The sequence below is a fragment of the Lissotriton helveticus genome, chromosome 10 (assembly GCF_964261635.1).
Source record: "Lissotriton helveticus chromosome 10, aLisHel1.1, whole genome shotgun sequence".
NCBI classification, from domain to species: Eukaryota; Metazoa; Chordata; class Amphibia; order Caudata; family Salamandridae; genus Lissotriton; species Lissotriton helveticus.
Window position 1 is genome coordinate 452,185,585 of NC_136071.1, and position 19,532 is coordinate 452,205,116.

Sequence of the window (19,532 nt, forward strand, 5' to 3'; positions counted from 1 at the left end):
GGTATTAGGATGCCTGTCTTTTGCGGCGGAGTTTCCGCCGCAAAAGACAGGCAGGAAATGCCTTTGGGGGCCTGTTGCGGGCCCACAGGGGGGTGGGTTTGGGGTGAAGCAAGTGGGGGGTACCTATGGAACCCCCGTACATTTGCATGTACAAGGTGGCAGGCACCGCACGGTGCATACCACATTGTACATGCAAATGTGAAACATGTCTTTTTACATTGTGGTGGGTGCTGCCACCCGCCACAATGTAAACATACAGGATGCGCCCGCCAGTGTGGCGGGCGCATCCTAATTTGTTTTGCGGGACCGCCGCACCTTTGGCAGGCGGTCCCTTTTGCACCACAATGGCAGGCGGACAAATCGGCCCCTAAGAGTTTGGTGGCTAATACCAATTTCCTGCAGTTTTGTCCACGTACATTTCTACAGGTTATTCCTGCTGAAATGTATTCGAGTAAAAATATATCATGACATTTCCTGCTGTAAACACTTAAATCCTCATGTTGTTCCCCATTATTGGGTTCTTTTCATTGCACCAGAGGAATTCTGAGCCCTCTATTTGCAAATTTCATTGGGTACAATAAATATCATCCTAAGAATCTGTTCACTCGTAACAAGGGCCTACATTTCTGTGTCAGATTTTTTTTAGTGCGTAATTGCAACACACAGTGGAGCACAACAACTGTGTATATGTACTTAGATTTTAAGCAAGTGGGGCTGTTTTTGTTCACTGCCACTTGCATTTCAACCGCTTTTTATTTCTGGTGTTAGCCAAGTCCTTTTGATTTTACTGAAATATATATATAATCAACTTACTTAGATGGTCTTTCAGCCACCTCTCATCATCCATCAGTCTGTTGTTGTGTCATTACCCTTTTGCTTCCACCCACTAGAGTATACAACATTGGGTAATGGGTCAGCCACTTCAGCGATTGGCTAACTTCACTTTGAGTGACTCATTTAGCTCTTTCCCATTAAGCACATCCATACACAAGGTAGTTTCCTTCAGTGCCAGTGTTTTTATTTTTACTCCAAGGTTGAAATGTATTTTTATTATGTTTGGAAAGAGCATTAAACACTAACTCTCACCTAAAGTGAGGTAAAGCAAGGAAAGTGATCGAGGGATGGGAATAATACCTATGGGGTGTTGAAAGGGTCCAGTGGTTGGGGAAAGAAGGAAACAAGTCCAGGGAGAGGACTGACGCTTGACATTGACTTCATTGCAAAGTATGTGGAGTTCCTGGGGTGGGTCACAGATAAAGTCAGTTCGGTCAGTGTCGATCCTTACTGGACTGTTCTATTGCATTCTCATCAGATGCTAGTCATTGCACTTGAAGGTATGTCGGTCAGGAAAGTTCTCGGGAGTCCTGTGTTAGGAATCGAATGCAAGTGCCCCAGGTTTTAGAGAATTGTGGTAATTTATTATCTATGGAGTCTGAAAATGTTTCCATGCCAAGAAGGCCATATTTTAGTAACCATTCTGCATGGGTTGGTATGGTATCTGTCTGTACTCCATTTGGATAGGATGACTTTCTTAATTTCGCACAGTGCTAAAGTAATGGCCTTGCCTTTATTCAAGCAGATTGTGTAAGTCAGCGCATGGGGAAGCCCCAGCATTACATAAGTGGGAAGGATGGGGATATTAATTGTGTTAGAAATTGGGTTGTTCGTTGACCGGAGGGTGACCCTGAGTCAAACAGCATCCACAATTCTAGTGAGGGTGTCAGGCAACCCTCAGTTAACCTTTGCTAACCCCCAGGTAGCTTGGCAGAGAGCATTCAGGCTTAACTTAGATGCAATGTGTAAAGTATTTGTGCAACACTTCAAACAGTAAACAGTGAAAACACCACACAAAAAGATACCTCACTAACTTAGAAAAAATAGTTATGACTTTTAATAAATAAAACAAGACAAAAACAACAAAAATCTAATAAGTAAAAGTTGAGATACTGGTTTTTAAAGGTTTTAATTGAAAATAGTGCTAATGAGCATAAAGTTCTAAAATGGGACATCTGCTAGTGCCGGATCAGGGCAAAGTCAAAAGTTCAGGCTGACCCCGATGGAGTGGTGATTAGATACATGGACCCAGTTAGACCCGCTGAACCAAAGTACCTTAATCTTAGGTTGTGAAGCATTGCACGGGTTCAGGTCGTAGATGTGTTGAGCGAATCACAGACAGAATATCGAGAGACAGAAAATCGACCTACAGACATATCGACACTAAAATATTGAAGTCAAGAATATCGATATCCTATCTACATTATCACAAGTACAAAAATATCGAAAAAATAATATCAATGTCAAAAATATTGTTAAAAATATAATTTTTTTAAAATTTAAACAAAGACTGTAAAATAAAGTAAATAATACATATAATTAAAATGAACTTAGTTAAAAACTATTTTAAAATGTTTAAAAATTATAACTAATATATATAATGTAAAACTAAGTTAAACATATACATATAATATATAATATATACTTACTTAATAATAGTTGTTAATAATTATTGTAATAACATAAATTGTTAAAAAATATCTGATAAATTACAAGTACATCTCGACACATAAAACGATAATATAAATACCCATTAAATAAATATATATAACAAATTAAAACAATTACAATTATTTTTAATATTTTTAAAATTAAGTATATACTACATTAACTAAAATATTAACAAAAATAGCGGAGGGAATAAAATTACTATTCCAACACATAAGAGTGCAACAGTAGGGAAAATGTTGGATAGCGTAAGGGTAAAAAATACTATTCCCACTCCAGTGAGTGCAACAGTAGGGAAAGTGTTGGATAGCGTAGGGGTAGAAACGTACTATTCCCACTCCAGTGAATGCAACAGTAGGGAAAGTGTTGGATAGTGTAGAGGTTAAATTTACTATTTCCACTCCAGTGAGTGCAACAGTAAGGAAAATGTTGGATAGCGAGGTGTAAAAATTACTATTCACCCTCCAGGTAGTGCAACATTAGGGAAAGTGTTGGATAGCGTAGGGGTAAAAATTACGATTCCCACTCTAGTGAGTGCAACAGTAGGGAAAGTGTTTGATAGCGTAGGGGTAAACATTACTATTCCCATTCCAGTGAATGCAACAGTAGGGAAAGTGTTGGATAGCATAGGGGTAAAAATTACTATTCTAACTCCAGTGAGTGCAACAGTAGGGAAAGTGTTGGATAGCGTTGTGGAAAATTACTATTCCAACTCTAGTGAGTGTAACAGCATGGAAAATGTAGGATAGCAGAGGAGTTACATTAACATACTTAACGATTAAATATTAATTAAAAAAAACATATTAATAATTCATTAACAAAAATATTAATGATAAATACCAATAAAATGAAATACATATTTACTTAACCAACACTAAATTACTTCCCTCTCTATTCGCCTCTAAACGCACAACCTGCTACACAAAAAAGATAACACAATTAATACAATTATCAATTAATCAATTATTACAAATTAATTAATAATTAATAATTAAATAACAATACATTAATTATAAATAACAATTAATAACAATTAATATGTACCTAATTATAATGTATTACTTCCCACCATATTTCCCTATAAACCCACAACCTGCTACACATAAAAAATAACACAATTAATTTAATTAACAATTAAGCAAATAATAAAAATGAATTACCAATTAATAATTAACACTAAATTAATAATCAATAACAATTAATACAAATTAAAATGTACTTAATTATTATAAATTACTTCCCTCCCTCTTCCACTATGAACCCACAACCCGCTACACATAAAAAATAACACATTTTATTTAATTATCAATTAATAAAAATGAATTACCAAATTAATAATTAAATAACTATAAATTAATTAACAATAAATAATCATAATAAATTGATTATAATTATACATTAATCAACTAATAAAAATAATATACCAATCAATAATTAATTAATTAACAACAAATTAATAATCAATAGAAATTAAATAGAAAATATTAATTATAATTAAATCACTTCCCACCCTATTCCCCTACAAACCCAACACCCGCTCTGATACTAAAACGCAAAATTAACTTTAGAAAAAAATTCTAATTTCTAAACATTTAATACATATATTTAAAAATAATTAAAAAACATTTCAAAAAATGTTAAACACACATATAAAATACATACGACTTATTAACAACTATATTTTTGCTAACGATATTACTTACTTCGATGTAAAAAGAACCGATATTACTTACCTTAAGGTCAATATTATGGTCACCGATATTCTTGACTTCGATATTCTGTCCCTACAATATTTAAATGTTGATATTACTGTAGGTCGTTAATAAAAACTCGATATTGTGACTATATACCATGTTGTATTTACAACAAGGGGTGGTGAGGGACATGGTGCACTGGGCCAGGGACAGACTAATTTGCATACAGCCAGGTTCTGAAACTGGGATGGTGCAATGAGCTAAAAAACGGTGTTGGATCTAGCCGTGATCTCTTGACTGGGTGAGAATACTCTGCTTAATTCAGAGACTCTGTCCATCACCACCCCTTGTTGTAAATAATTTTGTCCACCCTAAGCGTGGAAGGGTATACTCAGATGTGAGTCCCTTGCTCATTGCACCATCAGGATTCAAGCAAGCCGGGCCGAAGACGCCTGAAATGGCAGAAACCGGTCCCCGGAAGCTTGTTTCCTTCCCAGTGTAAGAATTGGCTTTTGTAGTCTGGTCTGCCCTGTTCCCATGATGCACTGGGCCAGGGACAGACTAATTTGCATACAGCCAGGTTCTGAAACTGGGATGGTGCAATGAGCTAAAAAACGGTGTTGGATCTAGCCCTGATCTCTTGACTGGGTGAGAATACTCTGCTTAATTCAGAGACTCTGTCCATCACCACCCCTTGTTGTAAATAATTTTGTCCACCCTAAGCGTGGAAGGGTATACTCAGATGTGAGTCCCTTGCTCATTGCACCATCAGGATTCAAGCAAGCCGGGCCGAAGACGCCTGAAATGGCAGAAACCGGTCCCCGGAAGCTTGTTTCCTTCCCAGTGTAAGAATTGGCTTTTGTAGTCTGGTCTGCCCTGTTCCCATGATGCACTGGGCCAGGGACAGACTAATTTGCATACAGCCAGGTTCTGAAACTGGGATGGTGCAATGAGCTAAAAAACGGTGTTGGATCTAGCCCTGATCTCTTGACTGGGTGCGAATACTCTGCTTAATTCAGAGACTCTGTCCATCACCACCCCTTGTTGTAAATAATTTTGTCCACCCTAAGCGTGGAAGGGTATACTCAGATGTGAGTCCCTTGCTCATTGCACCATCAGGATTCAAGCAAGCCGGGCCGAAGACGCCTGAAATGGCAGAAACCGGTCCCCGGAAGCTTGTTTCCTTCCCAGTCTAATAATTGGCTTTTGTAGTCTGGTCTGCCCTGTTCCCATGACGCACTGGGCCAGGGACAGACTAATTTGCATACAGCCAGGTTCTGAAACTGGGATGGTGCAATGAGCTAAAAAATGGTGTTGGATCTAGCCCTGATCTCTTGACTGGGTGAGAATACTCTGCTTAATTCAGAGACTCTGTCCATCACCACCCCTTGTTGTAAATAATTTTGTCCACCCTAAGCGTGGAAGGGTATACTCAGATGTGAGTCCCTTGCTCATTACACCATCAGGATTCAAGCAAGCCGGGCCGAAGACGCTTGAAATGGCAGAAACCGGTCCCCGGAAGCTTGTTTCCTTCCCAGTGTAAGAATTGGCTTTTGTAGTCTGGTCTGCCCTGTTCCCATGATGCACTGGGCCAGGGACAGACTAATTTGCATACAGCCAGGTTCTGAAACTGGGATGGTGCAATGAGCTAAAAAACGGTGTTGGATCTAGCCCTGATCTCTTGACTGGGTGAGAATACTCTGCTTAATTCAGAGACTCTGTCCATCACCACCCCTTGTTGTAAATATATACCATGTTGAGCAGCAGAGGCAATGCGCCAGTTCCGAGATGAAACAAGGATGTGTTTCAAGATCCTGATGCGTCGGCATGAGGTCCTGTCAAGGAGGAATACGATTTGAAAACCAGCGTCAAGGACACATTGCGCAGTCAAGGCGATGTGTCTGCTCTGATGAGCGAGGATGATGTGATGCAGAGGTTCGTTGTCGTTGTCAAAGCTGCAGTTGACATGGATACAAGGACCCTGCTCCAGGAAGAGCGTTGGGCAGTGGTGGCTCCGAAGGCAATACATTGGGCTTCATCCATGCAGTAGCTGCGATGTGTAAGTTCCAATCCACGTAGTCATGGTGATGTGTTGGTTGGATAGGGGATGCGTTGGTTCCAGTGGAGCAAACACCTTCAGCCCACATCCAAGGGTACCAAACTGGAGTGGCACCACTTGGCAAGGCAGACTAACAGATGGCAGAGTCCAGGTGCAGAGACAGGGTGGTTGGAAGTCTTTTTTGTCCCTGAGACTTCAGATCAGGAGGCCAGCCAGCTATCCCTTGGAAACAATCTGGGCCAACTGAAGCAAGTCCAGTCCTTCCCATCCAGGCATGAAGGCAGGAGTACAGCAATAGGGAGGTATGCAGCCCTTTGTGTGGTTACAGTAAACAGCCTATTTAGGTGTACGCGAGTCTAGCTCCTTCCAAGTATCCTCCTAGGATGGGCCATCAAGTCATGACAAAGCTCCAATTTGTTTGGCTGTCTAGAGGAATAGGCAAAGCTCAGCTGTCACCCACCCCAATCAAGTGACCAGAGACAGGCATCACACACCAAATGACCAAAGTAAGAAAATACCAACTTTCTGAAGGGCATATTTTCCAAATTGTAATTTGAAATCAGACTTCAGGATTAGTTACGATCATAAATTAGGATTCCAGAGACAACTGATTTAGTGGTCTTATCTTTTCCCAATAGGAAATTACACGTATAACATGTAATAAGGTAATCCCAATGTTATCCTCTGGCATTAGTGAGAAACAACATTGGGAGTTTTTCACTACTTGCACATGCAAAACCTAAAAGTACATGTCATGCCTTTTAAATATATTGTACACTGCCATACGTGTTGTCTAGAGCCTACCTTAGGGGTGATTTAAAGGTATAAAAGGGGAAGGTTTGGGCCTGGCAAAAGGTTTATTTTGCTAGGTCGACATGGCAGTGTAAAACTGCACACAGAGGCCAGGCAGTGGCAATCCTGAGACATGGTTAGAGGGCTACTTAAGTGGATGGTATAAGCTGTGCTGAAGGTCCTCCAGTAGCTTTTAATGTACAGGCCTTGGGCTCATGTAGTGCACTTTACATGGGGGTTGCAAGTAAATTAAATATGCCAAATGGGGATGAACCAATATTAATATGTTATGGGTATAGAGCACAAACACTTTAGCACTGGTTAGGAGTATATTTTAAGTTGAGGGCAGTGCCATAGAAGGTGGGTCAATATACTTGCATCGCCACAGTTACACCAACAACCATCGTCTGTGTTTGGTTTCCATTTGGCCAAGCTGGCTGGGGTATATTACCAGTAGTGGGTTAGTTTGCACATGTTTTCCTTCCTGCCAACACAAAAGGAAGTGGTGTGGGTCTTATAAAGGATGTCAGCCCATTCCTTAGAGGTGAAAGTGCACTCTAACGCGGGTTCCACCTTCTAAAGGCTGGGTGATTGATTTGAATCAGTGGGCTTGTTCAAGAATGTGTATATATCTGAAAGAAGTCCTTTGGCACGGTTGTATGACGTTACAACGAATACTTTTACAACGCATACCTTTGCAACGCATTTTTCATAAAACAACATCCTTTACAACGCATTCCATTACATCGCATGACAAGACATCGCATTTTAGGAAACTACCTTTACAACGCATTCCATTACATCGAATACTACCTTTACAACGCATACCATTACAATGCATACTGTTACATTGCATTTACGGTAAGTATTGGATAGTATTGGGATAAAAATTACTATTCTAACTCCAGGGGGTGCAACAGGAGGGTAAGTGTTGTATAGAGTAGGGGTAAAAATTACTATTCTAACTACAGGGGGTGCAACAGTAGGGTAAGTGTTGGATAGTGTAGGGGTAAAATTTACTATTCTAACTCCAGGGTGGTGCAACAGTAGGGTAAGTGTTGGATAGTGTACGGGTACTATGCGTTGTAATGGCATGCGTTGTCATGGCATGCGTTGTAATGGCATGCGTTGTAATGGTATGCGTTGTAGTGTCATGTGATGTAATGGTTGCGTTGTAATGGCATGTGATGTAAGGGATGTTGCGATGTAATGACTGTGTTGTAATGGTAGTGCGCTGTAAAAGTTGCGTTGTAAAGGTTATGTCCCCTTTGGCACTAGAGCAGATGAGGAGCCATTCCTCAAAGTGGGCAAGGGGCTGCCTGCTACCACGGTGGTGCACTAGTGTTTAATTGAAGTGTAGTGCTAGTGCTCACTGGCTGATTGCCGTAACTAGTTTGGATGTGTGTGAAGTAAATGAGACCTAGATGGTTGAAAAGGTCCCTGATTCTTTTGCAGTTCGCCTCCTACCATGGAAAGAATCCATATGGCTTGCATGGTGGGGAAGATGCCTATGATGGGTGTGTATGGAGAGATGTGTGTGGACAGGTTTCTGGCAAGCTTAATTGCCCCGGGCCCCAACTGTGGCCTGTGTAACTGGTGAGATATAGACAGAGATATAAACCTTAGATGTGCAGTGTTTTTGGGGGAGCCAGGAGTTTCCATTAATATGGACTCAAGAATTGCTCGACCTTTGAAGCACCAATGTTTTCCGGTGACAAGTCTGTTCCAGTCCACCATGTTTCACAGTTGTGCTGCCAGGTAGTAGCGGGTTAGCTGGAGAATGCCTAGACCCCCCTTCGCTACTGATAATTGAGCCTGTCTCCTTGTTATACTTGTCATCTTGTCATTCCATATATAGGTCTCAATCAGATGTTACAATTTGCCTAGCTGCTGATGTGGCTGTAATGGAAGGGTGTGCAATATACAAAGGATCATAGGGTGGAGAGTAATATTTATTGTGGCTATTCTGCCCAGACAGGAAATGCTCCAAGTTTTCCCTTTTCGTAGATCAGAGCAAAGTGCAGCCAGTAAGTTGGTGTAGTTAGATTCTGCTGTTTTCTCTATGGAAGGGCATATTTGTAGGCCCAAATATGGAACTGTTAGACCTGTCTGCCCCTGTGAGTTCCCTTACCATTATTATTTATTTTGTCTCCTTTAGCCCCTAGTGTTATCAGTTTTTTTTTTGTAATGTCCACCTGGATTTTGCTAGTGTTGTCTGGGGGCTAGGTGTTCCTTGACGCTATTCCTCCATTTTCTCTTTTTGAGGCCTAGCCTACCTCCTGGAAATTGAGGGAAACCAAAGGACCTAAAATGGTGGCCAGCAACTGCCATAACGGTTTACTTAGGGAGGCTGACCCATTGGACCAAGTGAGGAAAGTTCTGGAACCCTCTGGCATGTTCTAGTAGTCAGGGGCTAGCCTATAAAAGGCCAAGTCCAGGGCGGCCATTTTGTAGTACACACTGACCAGAGGAGAGTGTAGTGGTCAAGGACAGGAGGGAGGCAACTAAATGAGGAGGACAGCGCTTCAATAGGGAAAGATCGCCCTGTGGGCCGGCTATCGCCCTATACTGATGCTGACCCTCTTGGTTTGACTGAACCCTGACCTGAAGGACCCATAACTAACTTTTAAGCAGGTCCAATAACTCTACCTCACCAATGTGCTGGAGCGTGAAACTGCCCTAGAGACTGCCAGAAAGGGAGAGTTACGCTTCAAAAGGTGGTTGCCAACTTAAGAGAACTGGAACCTCTCACCGCTTTGCTGTGGGAGTGAGTATCCCCTCTGCGGGAGTGACGTGTGTGCGAGACATCAGCTGTCAGCCCTGGGTCCGAACCCGACCGCTGTGGAGGAGGCGGGGCTCAGCAGAGGCCGGCTGACAGGAGGAGGAGATCCGCGGTGACGCTGCGAGAGAGGCGGCGTCCGGAACCAGGAAGACCCCTGCGGCGTCGGAGGAGGTGCGCCCGAAGCGAAGGAGGCTGGTCGGAAGAGGCGGAGCCTGTGTCGGAGGGATCGCGGTAGGAGGAACAAGCGCCGCTACGGTCCCGCCGGAGGAGCAAAGCGAACTGACAGAACCAATCGATGCGAACTCCAGCTGAGTCCTCTCATCGTCGGTGCTTGAACGGGTAACCGGAGCGCGTAGGCAACTCCAGCCGAGTTGTCCCTTCAGTTCGAAGTAAGATGGGAAATCTGTGGGGAAGCGGGAGGCGGCACAGCGAGTGAACTGTGAACACTGACTTGCCGGACTAAAGAATAACTGCAAATAGACATCCCGGCTTCGGGACATTAACCTTTAGAGTCCTGATTTAACCCACTTGAGAAACCACTGAGGTATTGAGGGTGTGCGAAGGGAAACGGTGCCCCGAGTAAACGAACCCTGGGCACGAGTGCTAAGAACCGGACTACAGGGTGAAAGTAACAGCCAGAGATCATTGTACTATTAACTCCTCAGGGCAGTAAATGACCTTTAAGAGCCAGAACGTCCCCAATAGAAGTAGAGCATAAAAGTAGCAATAAGAAAGTGTAATTAATTTGCCTGTCTTCTTTTGGCCGTACAGCTGGCTGTGACCATTGCCAGGAACGCTGCTGGGGGTAGAACTCTGTGGAGCCGTGAGCTCGAGCTAATTTAGACCCTGAGTTCGGATGGGTAACGTACATGTCAGGTTATATAATGTGGTGCAGTAATCTTGTACAGTGACCTACCCATTCTGCACTATTTAAGTTGACAAGCAATACTGTTGATATTGATGGTGGTTAATCTCAAATGAAATGTAACCAGAATTAATCTTCACTGAATTGAGAAAGTTGATGAATATTGCTAATTGAATGTGGAAACCTCTTTTGAACTAAATGTATACACTAATTTGACTGAAAAGGAACAAAGAGAACTTTTATAAAAGGTACTGGTATTTTTCTAAACTGGTGTGGGGTCCTTTATTTTTAATGGTATGTCGCTGAGTTATGGTGAGTGGGATTGTAAGCACTACACAAAAGCCTCGGAGTTTAGCTTTGTCCACTGTGCCAGGCTACCCTATGTAGACTAGGTTCCCTAGGTCTAACATAATTGGTGTTCAGCGGCGGGATACGGGTTTGTGCTTATACCCACTTAGTAGTAACGCAGTGCTTACCACGGGCCTTCACCTGGAGTTTTCTCCAAGCGGTCTCCCTAATTAAATTTTTTTGCTTTTCCAAATTTACTTCTGGCGGTGGGTGGAGGTGATCCTTGTGTACTGTCCTTACCTACCTCGGAGTGGCTATCCACCACCCCACTGTTAAGATGGAGTTCAATTTTGAAGGGTTGGAGACCTATACTGGGGCGCAACTCAAGGACTTCTGTCAGGAGAGGGGGGTGTTCTACAGGCGAGGGGCCAAGAAAGAGGAGCTCCAAACTAGTCTGAGGGCATGGGTGAAAGCGCACCCGGAGGGAACGGTTGAGGAGGACGAGTCAGAGAAGAACACTGTCATCGAGGTAGATGGGGTGTGCCCACTGGGGGTGGGGGATATGTCAATTAGCCCCAAAGTAACCTCTTGGGAGGGTAGCAGTGTTTCTTCACGAGGGTTAACTGAAACTGAACTAGCTGACCGGAGGGAGGAGAAGCAGTTAAAATGGGAGTTAGCTAGGTTGGAGATGGAGAGGGAGGAAAAGAGGTTAGCTCACAAATTAGTACTCAAGGAGCTGGATCTCAAGGCCCTGCAAATAGGGACTCCCACACCCAACAATGGTGGCAGCGAAACTAAATAAACCAAGGAGATAACCAGGGAACCCAGACCCTATTTACCAAAGGATGTTGTCGCTAGCTACAGTGCAGGTGATGATATTGCTAAGTGGCTAGCTGCCTATGAGGTCTCCTTAAGAGCCCATGGGATACTGGAAACTCACTGGGGGGGTGATCTGTATAAGTACATGCCTCCTGCTGGAAGGGATACATTGTTGGCCCTAGAGCAGGAAAAGCAAACCCACTACCCAACCATGAAAGTGGCGCAGATAAGAAAGTTTGGACTAACTCCCGAGAAGTATAGGCAGAAATTTAGGAGTAGCCACAAACTAGGCACACAGAATTGGGTGGATTTCCTTGATTACGCAAAAAAGGGAGGGGAGGCTCTGAGGGAGGGGAGGCTCTGAGAGACACAGGAGCCAGTATGACTACGGTAAGGAGTCATCTGGTGTTTCCAGAGCAGATACTTCCAAATGTACTCCACCCCGCCGCGATGGCTGACGGCAGAATGGGTCACTATCCAGTGGCCGAGGTTCCATTTGAGTGGGAAGGGGTTGCAGGTTCACTTCGAGTTACCGTAAGCCCTGCCGTGCCTGTCGATTGTCTGCTGGGGAATGACATGGAGCACAATGCTTGGAGGGAGGTGGAAAACCTGACTCATTCTGAGATGCTGGGTACACCTGACTGGGCCTGTGTTAGCACAAGGTCCGCGACTACCCGGAGGGGGAGTTCGCTTACGCTGGAGCCTGGAACAATGGCCCAGCCAGCTGCCAGAAAAGAGGAGGACGGTAGGCAGGAGGAGCCTGCCTCAACATCCCCACCTCGTGAGATGGATAGGCCACCTGCGGAGGTGGACCTGGAGTCCACAGAGGAGGATGTTGCCCCCTTGGAGAACCAACCCATCCCTGCTAGTTGGCATGTGGAGGGAGGTCCTACCAGGGAGGAATTCTGCAAGGGTCAGAAGGAGTGTCCTACTCTTGAGGGACTGAGGTGACAGGCCGAAACCCAGGCAGCAGGAAACGTTACAGGGCACTACCATATTTACTGGGAGGATGGACTCCTCTACAGTGAACCCAAGGCACCCATGCACGGTTCATCACGGCCCTTGGTGGTCCCTAAACGTTATTGAGCCTTTCTTTTAGAACTGGCTCATGAGATACCCATGGCAGGACACTTGGGTCAGGACAAGACCTTTGCCCGGCTTGTCCCCCACTTTTATTGGCCTCAGATGAGGGTGGCGTCCGATACCTATTGTCGGACATGTGTGTCTTGCCAAGCCAGTGGGAAAACAGGGGTGAAGCTGAAAGCTCCCCTGGAACCACTTCCTGTCGTTAGCACCCCCTTTGAAAGGGTGGGCATTGACATTGTGGGGCCATTGGATCCACCAACTTCAGCTGGTCACAGGTTTATCCTTGTTCTGGTGGATCATGCCACACGGTACCCAGAGGCAATTCCTCTGAGGACCATTACTGCACCGGTAGTGGCAAGGGCCCTGATGGGGATCTTTACCCGAGTGGGTTTCCCCAAGGAGGTTGTGTCCGACAGGGGGACCAACTTCCTGTCAGCTTACATGCGGGCTATGTGGAAGGAGTGTGGAGTGACCTATCGGTTCACCACTCCCTATCACCCACAGGCCAATGGCCTCATGGAAAGGTTCAACAAGACCTTGAAGGGCATGATAAGGAGTCTGCCTGGGAGCCTGCGGAGGAAATGGGACGTCCTCCTACCCTGTCTATTGTTCTATTGTTTTCTTACAGGGATAGGCACAAAAGGGAGTGGGCTTCAGCCCCTTCGAGCTTTTGTATGGGCACCCTGTACGTGGACCTCTCAGCCTGGTGAAAGACGGATGGGAACAGACTCCCAGGAAGCTTCCCCAGGATGTGGTGAGCTACATGCTGGCCTTCCGGAGCCAAATGGCTAAGTTGTGGAAGCAAGCTTCTGACAACTTGGAAGCCAGCCAAGCAGTAATGAAGGAGTGGTATGACCACAACGCTCACCCGGTGGAGTTGGAGCCTGGCCAGAAAGTGTGGGTGATGGAACCTGGAGAGCTAAGTGCCCTCCAGGATCGCTGGACAGGCCCCTTTGAGGTGATGGAGAGAAAGGGTAAGTCCACTTACTTAGTGGATCTTAAGACCCCCCGACAGCCCCTACGGGTGCTGCATGCCAATCGCCTCAAACCACACCACGAGAGGCCCGAGGTTACCTTAATGATGGTGACTGATGGAGCAGAGGAAGAGGAAAGCGAGCCTCTCCCTGATCTTTTTTCGTCTCAGGAAAAGGATGGGTCGGTGGAGGGAGTGATTCTCTCCCCATCCCTAACTCCTGAACAGCAGAGGGATTGCCGCCAGGTCCTGGAGCAATTTCCCTCGCTGTTCTCCCTTGTCCAGGGAAGAACCCATCTGTGTACCCATGATGTGGACACAGGAGACAGCCCACCTGTGAAGTCTAAAATCTACCAGCTGTCAGACAAGGTGAAGGCCAGCATCCATAGTGAGGTCGCTAAGATGCTGGAGCTAGGAGTGATTGAACCTTCTAGTAGCCCCTGGTCCAGTCCGGTGGTTCTGGTACCTAAAGCTGCCCCGCCGGGCACCACTCCAGAACTGAGGTTCTGTGTGGATTACCGGGGACTAAATTCAGTAACAAAGACTGATGCTCATCCGATCCCGAGGGCGGATGAACTCATTGACCGGCTGGGAGCTGCCCAATACTTGAGTACCTTTGACCCTACTTCGGGGTACTGGCAGATCTCCCTTACAGATGGAGCAAAGGAAAGGTCAGCCTTTTCCACGCCTGAGGGTCACTACCAGTTCTGTGTGATGCCCTTTGGGCTCAAGAACGCTCCTGCCACTTTTCAGAGGCTGGTGAACGAGGTCCTCTCTGGAATGGAGACTTTCGTGGCTGCTTATCTGGATGACATTGCTGTCTTCAGCAGCAGTTGGGAGCATCATTTGCAGCATTTGCAAGCTGTTCTCCAGGCCCTGAAACAGACTGGCTTGACCATCAAGGCCAGCAAAAGTCAGATTGGGCAGGGGTCGGTGGTGTACCTAGGCCACTTGGTGGGCAGGGGAACGGTGCAGCCCCTACAGGCGAAGATCGAGGCTATCATGGCCTGGGAGCCCCCCAAGACCCAAACCGAGGTCCGAGCCTTCCTGAGCCTCACTGGATACTACCGTCGTTTTGTGAAGGGGTATGGCACCATTGTGGCACCCCTCACTGAACTTACATCCAAGAAACAACCCCGACGGGCAGTTTGGACGGAGGCTTGTCAGCGAGCCTTCGTCACCTTGAAACAAGCAATGTGTACTGCTCCAATCCTCAGAACCCCTGATTTCTCAAGAGAATTCATTGTCCAGACGGACGCATCGGAACATGGCATTGGGGCAGTGTTATCGCAACTCAATGACGAGGGCTTGGATCAACCTGTGGTCTTCCTGTCCAGGAGACTGCTTCCCAGGGAACAGAAGTGGAGTGCAATTGAAAGGGAAGCCTTTGCGGTGGTCTGGGCTCTGAAGAAGCTGCGCCCATACTTATTTGGTTCACACTTCCTGGTTCAGACCGACCACCGGCCCTTTCGTTGGCTGATGCAAATGAAGGGGGAGAATCCCAAGTTGTTGAGATGGTCCATCTCCCTACAGGGAATGGACTTCCGGGTGGAACATCGGCCTGGAGTGGACCACGCCAATGCAGACGGTCTCTCAAGGTATTTCCGCCTTAGTGATTAGAACTCCCAAGGGGTTGGGTAGCTCTCCCCACTTTCAGCTGGGGGGGACGCGTGTTAGACCTGTCTGCCCCTGTGAGTTCCCTTACCATTATTATTTATTTTGTCTCCCTTAGCCCCTAGTGTTATCAGTTTTTTTTCTGTAATGTCCACCTGGATTTTGCTAGTGTTGTCTGGGGGCTAGGTGTTCCTTGACGCTATTCCTCCATTTTCTCTTTTTGAGGCCTAGCCTACCTCCTGGAAATTGAGGGAAACCAAAGGACCTAAAATGGTGGCCAGCAATTGCCATAACGGTTTACTTAGGGAGGCTGACCCATTGGACCAAGTGAGGAAAGTTCTGGAACCCTCTGGCATGTTCTAGTAGACAGGGGCTAGCCTATAAAAGGCCAAGTCCAGGGCGGCCATTTTGTAGTACACACTGACCAGAGGAGAGTGTAGTGGTCAAGGACAGGAGGGAGGCAACTAAATGAGGAGGACAGCGCTTCAATAGGGAAAGATCGTCCTGTGGGCCGGCTATCGCCCTATACTGATGCTGACCCTCCTGGTTTGACTGAACCCTGACCTGAAGGACCCATAACTAACTTTTAAGTATCCCCTCTGCCGAAGTGACGTGTGTGCGAGACATCAGCTGTCAGCCCTGGGTCCGAACCCGACCGCTGTGGTGAAGGCGGGGCTCAGCAGAGGCCAGCTGACAGGAGGAGGAGATCCGCGGTGACGCTGCGAGAGAGGCGGCGTCCGGAACCAGGAAGACCCCTGCGGCGTCGGAGGAGGTGCGCCCGAAGCGAAGGAGGCTGGTCGGAAGAGGCGGAGCCTGTGTCAGAGGGATCGTGGAAGGAGGAACAAGCGCCGCTACGGTCCCGCCGGAGGAGCAACACGAACTGACAGAACCAATCGATGCGAACTCCAGCTGAGTCCTCTCATCGTCGGCGCTTGAACGGGTAACCGGAGCGCGTAGGCAACTCCGGCCAAGTTGTCCCTTCAGTTCGAAGTAAGCTGGGAAATCTGTGGGGAAGCGGGAGGCAGCACAGCGAGTGAACTGTGAACACTGACTCGCCGGACTAAAGAATAACTGGAAATAGACATCCCGGCTTCGGGACATTAACCTTTAGAGTCCTGATTTAACCCACTTGAGAAACCACTGAGGTATTGAGGGTGTGAGAAGGGAAACGGTGCCCCGAGTAAACGAACCCTGGGCACGAGTGCTAAGAATCGGACTACAGGGTGAAAGTAACAGCCAGAGATCATTGTACTACTAACTCCTCAGGGCAGTAAATGACCTTTAAGAGCCAGAACGTTCCCAATAGAAGTAGAGCATAAAAGTAGCAATAAGAAAGTGTAATTAATTTGCCTGTCTTCTTTTGGCCGTATAGCTGGCTGTGACCATTGCCAGGAACGCTGCTGGGGGTAGAACTCTGTGGAGCCGTGAGCTCGAGCTAATTTAGACCCTGAGTTCGGATGGGTAACGTACATGTCAGGTAATATAATGTGGTGCATTAATCTTGTACAGTGACCTACCCATTCTGCACTATTTAAGTTGACAAGCAATACTGTTGTTATTGATGGTGGTTAATCTCAAATGAAATGTAACCAGAATTAATCTTCACTGAATTGAGAAAGTTGATGAATATTGCTAATTGAATGTGGAAACCTCTTTTGAACTAAATGTATACACTAATTTGACTGAAAAGGAACAAAGAGAACTTTTATAAAAGGTACTGGTATTTTTCTAAACTGGTGTGGCGTCCTTTATTTTTAATGGTAAGTCACTGAGTTATGGTGAGTGGGATTGTAAGCACTACACAAAAGCCTCGGAGTTTAGCTTTGTCCACTGTGCCAGGCTACCCTATATAGACTAGGTTCCCTAGGTCTAACAGGAACCCACTGAGTTGTCCATGGGAAGGTGAAAAGGCATTCTAGATGAGCTCTTTCTCCCCGTGGGACTGTGAGATTGATGACTTGTGACTTCTGTATGGTAACTTTTAAACCGGATAATCCACCAAATACTTAGAGATCCTTAAGGAGTGACGACAAGGAGGTGCGCGATTGAGTAGGAGCAGCCATAACATTATCCTCGTGTAGTGCTGTTTTGTGCTCTTGATGTCAAATGGAGATATTTTTAAGTTGAGGATGCAGTCATATCCCCCGTGCCAGGGGCTCAATGCATAGGATGAACAGAAGCGGGAATAGAGGGCATCCCTGCCTTTTGCACCTAGCTATGTCGAATGCTGGAAAGGTCAACCTGTTATCTCTAGCTCTGGGTTTGGTGTAGCTGCAGCATGCCAATTTCTGGAATCAGGCACCCAGGCCCACCCTGTTCAGCACTCATCGAAGGAGGAGCTATGCATGTGATCATATGCACTTTCCGCATCAATCATAATAAGTAATGCAGGGGTCCAGGAGTGGCATTCTTTATCAATGAGTTGCAACAGCATTTTTGTGTTGTCGTCAAAGCTCTTCTCTGGTATAAAACTGGCTTGGTCTGGATCCACCAGGGTTAAGACGGGCTGCAAGTACACCTGGGAAAAGCTTAACGTCAACAATCAGAAAAGATCAGGGCCATTAACATGAGAACAGGGTTGGATCCTTCCCAGCCTTGGGAATCACAGTGATGACTGCTTCCCTCATGATAAGAGTGCCGGTGTCTCCAAAGGATGTTGTAAAGGGGGGCAAGGATGGGTGCCAGCTGGGTGGCGAAGATATTGTAGAAGACGGGAGGGAACCCGTCTTGCCCCGGAGGCTTCCCTGAATGTAGTCGAGATATGGCCAAGAGGACTTCACTCTTCTGAATGTCCTTTTCTAGTATGAATGTATCCTTCTCTGGCATATGGATGGTGTGCACTTTAGACCGGTAGGCTATGGCTTCAGCAGAGCTTAACATATCCACTGAGTAGAAGTCAGCATAGAAATGCTTGAACAATTGGTGCTATATCTAAGTCATTATGTGAGTTCCACTGTCTGCCTATGAATCTTCATTATTCTATTTCTGTGTGTTTAGGGCCTCAGCCGGTGGGTGAGCAATCGCTCAGCCTTATTACCTCCAGCATAGTACTTCTGCTAAGTGTGAAAAAGAACATATTCTGTTTAGTCCATATCTAATGCCTTAGGCTGCTTTCTAGCTCACATTAATAGGCACTTCACCTTAAGGCAACCTGAGTATTTGTGAGCCTCCTCTAGGTCTTCCACCTGGCATTCTACAGCAGGGCATTTGTCCTTCATTCTACCATTAATTCTCGCAGAGATAGCTATCAGGGTTCTCCTAAAGACTGTTTTTAGTGTGTTCCATAGCAAAAACATTGAGGTATCTGATGTGTCATTTGTGCTGAGAAAGTTATGGATCACTTCTTTGTTCTCCTTTAAGATAGTGTCATAGGTTAGTTGTTTGGGGTTAAGGTGCACCATCCAGTGAGATGTTGATAGCTCTGGGATGTTCTAAGAGATCGATATGGTAGAGGGATCGGAGAGTGTTGCAACCTCTATTTCTACCTGATTAGGGGTTGCCACTAAACAAGAATAAATCAGGAAATAGCCTATCTGGGCAAAGTCTGGTATGAAGCAGAGATGAAAATGTAGTCTCTACTGGATTGTCACATATCAACCAGGCTCGTTTCTCTGAGCCATCGTAGGCCTTCTGCTGTGAAAGCACCAGTTTATCCAGTGCTTTGTGCGGAGCGATCTAGTAACATATCTGTGACTAGTTTGATGTTTCCACCTTTGCGGGCATCGGGGGCTTCATCCACTATGGCTGGAGCATTAAGGATAAATTGCTCTTGATGGTCATTGGGGAGTGACCAGGAGGAAGGTATATTTGTGCATCAAGATTCTCAGAAAAAGAAGGCTCCCAGGTTGCTCTGCCAGCTTTTGGAGGACCTAGCATTGAAAGTTAGTGGTGAGCAGGATCACTACTCCCCCTTTTTGCTAGGCACAGAAGAAAAACATTGTCTGTTAAACCAATGGGACTGCATTCACTTCAAATCCTCTTTAAGGAGATGGGTCTCTGATAGGAAGCAGATGTCTCAGTGTGAGTCTTGGAGCGAGTAGGGGACCCACAACTGAATT